The sequence below is a fragment of the Columba livia genome, chromosome 1 (genome assembly GCF_036013475.1).
Source record: "Columba livia isolate bColLiv1 breed racing homer chromosome 1, bColLiv1.pat.W.v2, whole genome shotgun sequence".
Classification (NCBI taxonomy): Eukaryota; Metazoa; Chordata; class Aves; order Columbiformes; family Columbidae; genus Columba; species Columba livia.
This window is the reverse complement of record NC_088602.1, coordinates 85,027,915-85,037,290: the sequence shown is the minus strand read 5'-3', so window position 1 is coordinate 85,037,290 and position 9,376 is coordinate 85,027,915. Positions and strand designations below refer to the sequence as shown.

General features: G+C 45.3%; 1 protein-coding gene across 1 annotated transcript in view; it reads left to right on the top strand.

The window, feature by feature from the left end:
• Positions 1–1,524: 1,524 nt before the first annotated feature.
• Positions 1,525–9,376, top strand: part of GJA8 (gap junction protein alpha 8) — a 40,419-nt gene continuing 32,567 nt past the window's right edge. Inside the window, exon 1 of the mRNA XM_021299555.2 lies at positions 1,525–1,811. The gene's annotated coding sequence lies outside the window, so the exon portion shown is untranslated. The remainder of the gene's footprint in view (positions 1,812–9,376) is intronic.

Here is a 9,376-nt window from a genome sequence, read left to right as displayed (position 1 = left end):
AAGCCAATATGTTTGCTCAGAAACTCCTGGCATGACAGAAGTTACTAGCTGGCTGGATGCATAGATGCTGGGGGACCTCTCATCCCCAGAAGGCTGCAGCATACTGCTACGTGGTGCCAGCACCCCGTTCCTGGGATGTGCTCTCCCGTGGTGGGGATAGGTAGCTGTGCTGCTGCGAGATCTCCCAGCTCCAAAGCTCCAGGATTTAGTAAAAGGCTGCTTAAGCAATATTGCCAGTGTGGAAAGAATCACAGGCACACGTTTCGTTATAAAGCAAGCTAGCTAGAAACATCTCAGCCTGCTCTACACGTTCTCTGCAGGGGGAAGAGAAATCAGGACTTGAATCTGCTCTGAAGGCTGAGATCTCTGGAGCTTTCCCTGGAAGTCAACTTCAAAAGAAACAGTAAAAGGATTTGAGGAAAAAGAGACATGTGCTTGGACAGCGGTGAATGAAACTGAAAAGTAAACAGCCTGAGTTATGGGAGGATTCTCAGATGGTGCTTATTGCTCCCAGCCAGTTTGTTCTCTTTCATGATCGTCTGAAAGCGTTTCAGGACGTGACCTCCTGCGTAAAATTAAGAACTTACTTAATTGCACAAATTTAGGAGTAATGGTTCTTCCCACCAGTTTTCTGATGTGTGTTGGCAGGATTCTGAAGCCTTCTGTGAACAATGCAAATAACAGCAAAGGGAGAGGGCAGGAGGACACTGCTAGCCCAAGCAGATTAGAAGGGTGCATTTTATGTTAGGAGACCAAATATCCATGCGCTAAGCTTGCATGTGCACACACACACATGTACACAGAATAAAACTATGTTTCACTTGTTGTCAAGAACACACAAGCAAAACTGATTCCTAGTGATGTGCTGCACAGTGTGCAGGGACGGTCCATTACAAGGGGCTTCCCCTTCCACAGTGAGCCATGAGTCAACTTAGGAGAGCGAGGGAAGCAGCAGCCCTGCTCCTTCCTGTTGCACCTTCTGTGTGGCTGCATAAAGGCAAATAGCCTCACAGGGATGTAATAGGCAGCCTGGTGTCCTGAGTATTTATTAGAGGAAAGCCTGGAAAAGGTTTGTATCCAGTTGTGTTTTCTGGAAGGCTGAAAGATTGGGTCAATTCAAATCTCCTTAATTGTGTTTCCAGACACCTGTGTTTTCCTGGTAAAATGCTGCCTGCTTGACTTTTTCTGGGAGCCCACCCTGCCCAGAATAGGTGACAGCCCGCAGAGGAAGCAGGTGTGCGCGTTAGTCACCTGCAGCCACAAAGGACGAGGAAGCGGCTGCCCTGGCTTCTCCTCAGCAGCCAGACAAGGCCATTCAGAGAGCCGTGCTGGCTCTCCAGGTGGCCACAAGCAATGCTCATGTTTAAAGCTATAAGGAGTGAGGAGGGGGCTAGGAAATTTCTCTGGGCTCTGAAGTCTTGCTGATGGCCTAAGAGCTCCCCTCTTAGCTTGCCATTTAATTTCATTTCAATTCTCTCCTCTTGCTCCTCATACATAGCACGATGCACTCTGCTCTGCTCTGATCTGAACTGCTGACTTGTCTATAAAAATCCAGGCACTGCATTCTCACTGGGTCCTTTGCACACTGTAGCTTCTTGTTTTTAATTCTAGCAGAAGCTGATGATCATGGGATGTCTAGCAGAAAACTATACGCAAAATTGCTAGCCTGTGACAAGATGTTTCATTTGTTTGTTGCTGTTTTTTCATCTCTCTGATTTAGTGATTGACAGACGATCATATCGAAGTGGGCTTGCACTGTGCTGAGACCTGTGGATGAGCTCATGCAGAAATCCAGTGATAAAACCTGACTGGTAAGTGATGTCAGACAGGATTGTGTTTGTTTGCCAATGTTTATTGTTTTCCCTAAAATGGTGGTAAAGGAAGAGATATTTAAACTTGATTGAAGCAAGTTGAGGTAGCTAGAAACTCATTGGTTTTGAGCTGAATCTTGCAGTCCTGTACTCAAATACAGAGTTTGGCTTCCTGGTGAGAAAACTGAATTTTGTTTTCCTTAAAAACTACACCCCACCCCCAATAGAGATATGACAAAAATAGCTATTAAAATAACAAGAAATTTTTTTTTCCTGTCTGAGGAGGATGGGTTTCGGCTTTCTGTGTGTGTGAGAAACAGAGATGCCTAAGCAATGTACATTAGTAGGATAGATGGTTTTTGCATGTGATACCCACATGGTATGACGTGAGGGCTTCCTATGACTCTCAAAGCAGAAAAGTAAATTGGTTCATTCAGACCAAGAGGAACCCAAGACTGATTTGTTGACAATGCACTCAGTATTTTGGAGGACAAACTAGGGACACCACAGGATGTGCCCACTGAAAGAGCACTTCAGAATATGAATGGCAGTGGTTAAAAGCCATGCAAGATTGCTTACAAGGAGCAGAAAATAGGGAAATGGGAAGCCTTGATGTTATCTGCTGTTCCCACACTCATTCCACACTTTCCTCTCAGGCCAGCTTGGTGAAGAACCACATCTCTCTCTCAGGGAAAGTAACAATTTAACACAGCACGGAAGAAAGAGGTTTTGCGATGTGCTGCATGAAATGATGCAGTATCACTCAACTAACATCTGGTAAAACGTTCTTAAATAGCCTCATCTTCCTGCATCAGCACTTCTAACATCAATAATTTTATTGGTAATAATCAGTGAGGTCTGAGATTTGTTGGAGGAAGATGGATGGCTATATTTGGGGAGAAAATCTAAAGGGCTTTGAAGAAAAATGCTGAGGCAACATCACAATTACTGAGCTGAGAAATCTGCACTGATTTGCAGTTCCCAAATTGTTTGGAAAACATGAGGAACACTGCCTTGAGAGTAGTTGATAGTGCTTTAATGCCATCGGATTCTTAAGAGCTGGAGGAGTTCCCAGATGCCACAAACCAGGGTAAATCTAAACCTGATGTAAATGTTTCTCCTGGAGCTCCTGTGGCTGCCCATATGGGTCACATGAGGTGCTTTCTCTTGCATTCCCTACAGCTCCGTCCCAAAAACCTTTGAGATTAGTTAATCTCCCATTCCTGTCTGATAGGTCTGAGCAAATCCAAGCTGGTCTTCCAGGCCATGCAACTTTCCTTTTACCCGAGCAATCCTTTCAATTTTTCCTCCTCTGCTCAGAACCGTGTGATCATCCTTGCATTAAAAAGGATACCTTGAGAAATCGCTTCCTATACTTAAAAAGGATTATTTTCCACTCAGAAAAGTGGATCCACATGGAAACTCTGGCACAGGAATAACACAAGATTATCTTTCAGCTACTGAAGAGATGTGAAATAGTAGCCTGCAGCTGTGTAAGCAAATAGACCAGCATTACAGGAATCCACGCAGAGGCCATTGGTGATCTGTGGAGTGGCATCTGGCCTGCTTTGTGCAGGCAACCTGCTTGGTGCTGAACTGGATGGGAACTCACATTTTGTTTCCAAGTGCAACTAGGCTGTGAGATGGTTCAGCTATGAAAAAAAGAAGATGGAACTAAAGAAACTTAATGTGATGCCAACATTAATATTATCTGGCCTTGGTAATGGCCAGAGATCTCCAAAGATAGAAATTTCTGTGCCTCCTACTGCCTCTAATCTTCTGCTGTTAACTCCTGCCTAACTTACTGAACCCAGCTGGTGATGGTCAGAAAAGTCCTGCAGCACTTCCAGCTGTTGACAAAGTGTGGTTAATATGGAGAAATTCACTCTGGAGTGGGCTGTAAGCTGCAGTGAAGGAGAACGGGGACACAGCAGAGAAAACCCCCCACTTGCATACCTTAAGCCATCTTAAAGCCCTCTGAGCTCTGGGACTGTTTGAGGCTTCTTGTGTTACACAAAGCACCCTCCAAATTGCTCTATCTGATAATAGGCTGCCCTCTGAGATATACCGCTGCTCAGCTCTGCCACAATCCAGGCTAGACTCCTAGTCTGTCTAGTACTGGTAGTAGAGATGAACTGCTCTGGGAAACTGGTGTCTAAAAGGAAGGCTGGTCTTGGCTGGTGAAGTTAAAGAACAAGAAGCTCAAACCTCCTAAGGTCCCTTCTCACCTAAATTGCGCTATGATTATAAGTTGCTGGGAGCAGATGTTCTGTAGCAGATCGAGGTCAATGCAGCAGCTTCTATACAGGTAAATCATAACAGTGTACAGGATTTCTTCAGCATATTCATCTTATTTTTCAAAAATTCCACAGATTAAGCTATTTGGGAGGCTAAATGGCCTTGGTTTGAGGAAGAAGTTTTGTTATAGATCATGAACAAGTAAAAAGAAGGAAATTACTGAAGTAGTTTGCCAGCCTAACACAGAAAAAACGTTAATTAAGGGACACGTCCCAAAGCACATTTTAGCACAAATGTTTAAAATATATAGTAGTAACCTAGACAGGGACAAGAACATGATCAAATAGACAACTAGCACAAATGTATCTATCTACCTATCTATGTATCTGGTGAGTAATTGGCATTGGCATACATGTCCCATGGCATTATTAACATTCCTAATTTGGGGGGTCAGATTGCTCACTGAGGAAGAGTCGTCTATCTTTAAAAATACATTATTTGCTTTTCTCGGTGCAGACCTATCAGAGTAGCTTTTGTGCTTTGGTTGCTTGAGTCTTCTTGGTTAAAAAAGTGTATCAATACTTATTTTCATGGCCAGCTTTTCTCAACAAGAAAAACTGGTAAAAATAGGTACCTGCATTCTAGATTTGTTTGCTTCTTTCTGGAAGATTGTGCCGTGATTGAGACATCGTTGGCAGAGGATACTTTGTCTCCAAGTTTCACATAGATTATCCTTGCCTTTGAGTTCCTGTTCCAGTTAGGGATCAACTGTTGAAGTGCTCCAGAGCTTGACACCTTTCTTTTCATATGCCAGGGGATTTCTGAGGCAATCCTGAAGAGGCATCTCTCCTGCTCTGTGAGGCACCATGCCTTGAGTCCTATGGGGCTTGTAGCCTCATGTGGTGGAGTAATAGAAAATAGCCAGGAGACAAAGCAGCATGGTAGTGGGTGAAACTCATGGGAAGAGCACAAACGGCTGTGTCAGCAGAGGAAGCATATAGATCTTTAAGTACTTCAGGCTCCTAAGTAAACTTAAGTCCTCATAGAAAGTTGTAGGAAGAATTCTTGTGACCAGCTCCCTGACAAGAGCAGTGTGATGCCCCAAACATGGGGCTTCTAGGTGCAGGCAGAGGTTCTGGGGTTTGATCAATATGGGGCAAAAAGACAACATCTTAAATATTGATGAGCAACTGCTCATGGCACAGCTTCCATCCATTTGGCTTTCCTCTTCCTCCCTCAGACCCCAAACAGGGTGCTTTTGTCCATGCTGCCTTGTGGGAGTCATTATTCGTTAGGCCAACACCCAAATCACCCTGGAAAAGCATCATTGGCTTGAAGCAAAATTGCCAGGGAGCATGCTGACCCTTCAACAGTACCGATGACAGCAGGGTCCTATTAGAACCTGTGCCTTGGTCCTGTTAATTTGTGAGTTGTAGATGGACCTCCACTTGTAGAGCGAGCTAGGTTTGAAATAGGAAGGCCAGAAAGTAAGCAGTGAAAACATGACTGTGCCACTGAGCTCAAGGACAGAGGAGCTGTCCCTTAAATTGCAACCTGCTGCATTTATTGGATTGCTTTTTGGACTGTGGAATAATGGGCAAAATGATGGATTCCTCAACTCCTGACTGCCCAAACATGTGGATAAGGTCATCATCGACATATTTGCTAAACTTGTGAGCTGATGCAGTAGCTACTTTGTTTACCTCTGGACTGATGTGCAGGTTAGTGCTAGAGTAGGGTTTGCTTTTGCAATGCCAAGTATTTGTGTGCTAACATGGTTCTTGTAGAAGGGGGGCTATCACCTATTTAAAAAGTCTAAGTTTAGCTTGGTTGTCCATTTGTCACAGACTGGAGGAGGAGAATCTTGGCTGAGTCCTGACTGCTTTTAAACTTTGGGAAGGTCAAAAGTGCATGGAAAGAATGAAACTGAAGCATGAAAGCCTGCAGAAAACGTTGGTGCAGAAAACGTTGGTGCAGTCAACACTATTACCAAGCTGTGCGTTCTTACACAGACACGTGAAGCGATGTTGCAGAGTGTTTCTAGGTGCTGGAATAAATATCTGTTGTGTACAGAGAGCATGTCCTGTGTCCACTCTCCAGTGTACTGTGCACTTTCATTTGGGATGTCCTTGAAGTGAATTGATATGTTGATGTTTGTCCAGTCAGTACCTGAAGGAATTTAATTTCTTTCTCTTAAGGACAGGTGAAAACAAAGACCCCACTATGTTTATATAAGGTGGTTACGTATGAGATTCTGTTGCAAATGAAGAACAAACGTACAGAGAATGTAAAACTGGGAGCCAGCTGTACAGCCCTGAGGGGACCCAGAAATATTTTGTCTGGCTGAAAACCTGGTTGGTGGTTGCTGTTTTCCCCCTACTCAGTCAAGTCAGAGGTATTCAAATTCTGAAGTACTGAACTGTGATACTTTTTAATGCATGGAGAATTATTAGGAAACCAAAGATTTTTGCTTTATTCCTGCCGGAGCTATGTGGAAGCTGTATAGCTGACCATCAGGTCACTTGGTAGGGACTCATGTTGGCTTGTTGGTAGGCTGCGGGCACCTGGATAGTTTAAGTGCCAGCGATATATGCCACCACACAGTTGCTTGGTTCTGTTGAGCAAGGAGGAGGTGTCCTTGCCTACTGACATTATTGTGGCAGACATTGCAGGCTGGACCCCAACATGGCTGGCAATGACCTGCTCAAGAGGAGGGATAAGGACATGGCTGGTGAGCCTATTCTCTGTGCTGTGCCACATCATTTACAGAACCATGTCTGGTTTCTTTAAAACCAGGGTTGGTATGTCTGTAGGAGCTGCTGTCACAGCAGCTACTGGGGCTCAAGGAAAAATCTGAGAATTTTTAGCAGGCAGAGTTGGCAGAGTTGTTTTCTTTCTACACCTCTCTGAACTCACTGGAGCCTGGATACAACTTAGAAGAAATGCTGGACTGGAGTTGTGCTGCATCGTGTTGGTGTGCTTCAGAGTTGTTAGCAGGGCCTTAGAGATCTCAGAATAAGGCTCTTGGTTTGAATGCCTTTCCTTGACAATCAGACACACCATCTCTGGTTCCCAGAGACCCCCTCTACTCAGCTTGGTGATAAAAGCACTTTTTAACACCAAAGCTGCTGTGTTCCCACGCTTGTTGCTGTCATGAGGGAGGCCAGTCTTAAACAATAGCAGAGGAATAAAGAATAGCCTCACTAATCAATATCCTGCCTAGACGCTGAGTCAGGTGGCAGCTTGGGCGTCTTTAAAATTCCTGCATTGTTCCTGATTTTTCGTTTGACTGGGGTAAATTTTTATCTTCAAGGAAAGAAAACACATGGGACCAACTGTCTCTGCTTGCTCCACTATTCCCACCCATCCCCACTCAGTTTTGGTGCCTTTGTCCTGTGGCAGCCTGTGCTAGTGAGGGCTATAGATACAATTTGCTAGTCTGGACTTTGAGCTGAATGTGATGTTCTGTGGTTAGGACAAGGTGGTGATGGTGGCCTGAGCAGGGCTCCCTAAGTCACATACATCTGCAAGGCTTTGGAAAATGCAGTCTTTGACACCTACATATCCACATGGGTTCATATTTATGTGATTGGTCTTCAAATGGTCAGAAGAAAAGGAAAAGATGCAGGCAAAGGCTCCCAGAAAATTTGTCCATAGACAGTTCTGTGTGTGAACAGACATTTGGAAAATTTACAAACGCGGTATTTGCTTAAACAAACTGCAACATCACATAGCTGAAGCTTTTGAATCCACCTCAGCTCCACTAAACACATTTTCCAGAAGGAGAAGGGGCCAAGGTGACTTTCCATAATCTTTGAATTTTACAGGGCCTGCAGGGTCCTGTGTGGGGGTTTCACTCAGCTCTTATCATCCCTGAGCATCACCCTGGGGCTGCTCTCACCAGTCTGGACTGGAGAAGGGACCCGTGGATCTTCTCCTTTCCTTAGCCATGAGTCCTTCATCAAAGGCTGCAGAGAAGGAAGGTCAGAGATGCCTCCAGAATTTTCCTTAAAGCCAGGGTGTCCCTAGGGAATCTTGGTGGTTCTTTGGCACTGCTGGGCTCCCGCTGAATGGCCCTAGCAGCCAGGGAAAGTGTGGTCCTGGCTGTGCTGCCAGGCAGGAACTCTGGGGGCTGGAAAGGGAACTGGTAAGGGTTACATTTGTGTGTGTAGATATGAGATAAGAGCTGACCTACCCTTCACCCCAAGCTGAACTCCCTGAAGCTCAAACAAGGTAAGGCAACTGCTTGTGAAAATGCTGGGGGGAAGCCTGCCAGACAGGCAAACTTGCTGCTCTTGCCTGGGGCTGGGAGCAGACACCTAATGACTGACCGTCCATGAAGGTGCTTCTGCTCCAGGCAAAACCTGAGGGGCACTGTGTTCTCAGGAGCTTGCTACATCCCTGACTAAAATGCTTGAAGACTGGTGACACAGAGAAATTGGGAGCCAAGGATGCCTGCTGGGAGACCGTGCCCTGGGGCAGCAGGCATTGGGGGCTGCCAGAGGTGGCTGCCTAGGGGACACACACCATACAGCTGCTGCCCAGGCCAGAAAACCTGGCAGGTAGACACCCAGCGCAGCTGCAGGGCTCCCTGTGCTGGAGGAAGACACTGGGCAAAGGAAAGTGTTCTCAATAATACTTTTTCCATCAGATTTTTTTGTTTTTTTTTTTTTTTTTTTTTTTAAATTTTTCTTTCCTAAACTGCTGAAGTTCTGGAAGAATTCTGCATTTCTAGCATCAAAGGCTCATTTCACAGGTCATGGAGCAGTGTCAGGTGATGGAAGAAGCCTGGCTAGCAGCAGGGTGGCATGGGGAGGGATGCTCTGTTCACTCCTGAAGGCTTGCTTGCATTTGGAGACTGGGAGGACAGAAAGGCCAGTGTTTGTGTCCCCCACAGAGAGGGCACCAGGGGAACCTGCCAGCTGCCTGCACTGCCCTCGCTGTGAATTCTATTAGTCCTTTTCCACATATACCAGTATACATGCCCAGATCCATGGGCCCACCCTGGCCCTAACTCTCCAGTACCTTTTGCTTCAGGGATTGCATTTTTTCCCTGGTGAAAAGCAGAGTTGTGTTTAAAAATAATGTAAAGGACAAGCGGGTCAAACCCCTGAGGTTTCCAGTGTGGTATTTGGCAGAGGCACAGTCCTGTCTTCGGACAAAGCCTTTGTCCTGATGGGTTGGGGACAAATAGAAATTACAGAAAATGGAGAAATTGTTTCAGATGAAGCTAAAACAGCATTTGCTAGGTATCTGAATGGCATCTTTCCTGCATATAGTCAGTGACTGTTGATTTCAGATATTCCTACAGTGATACACATTAGAGA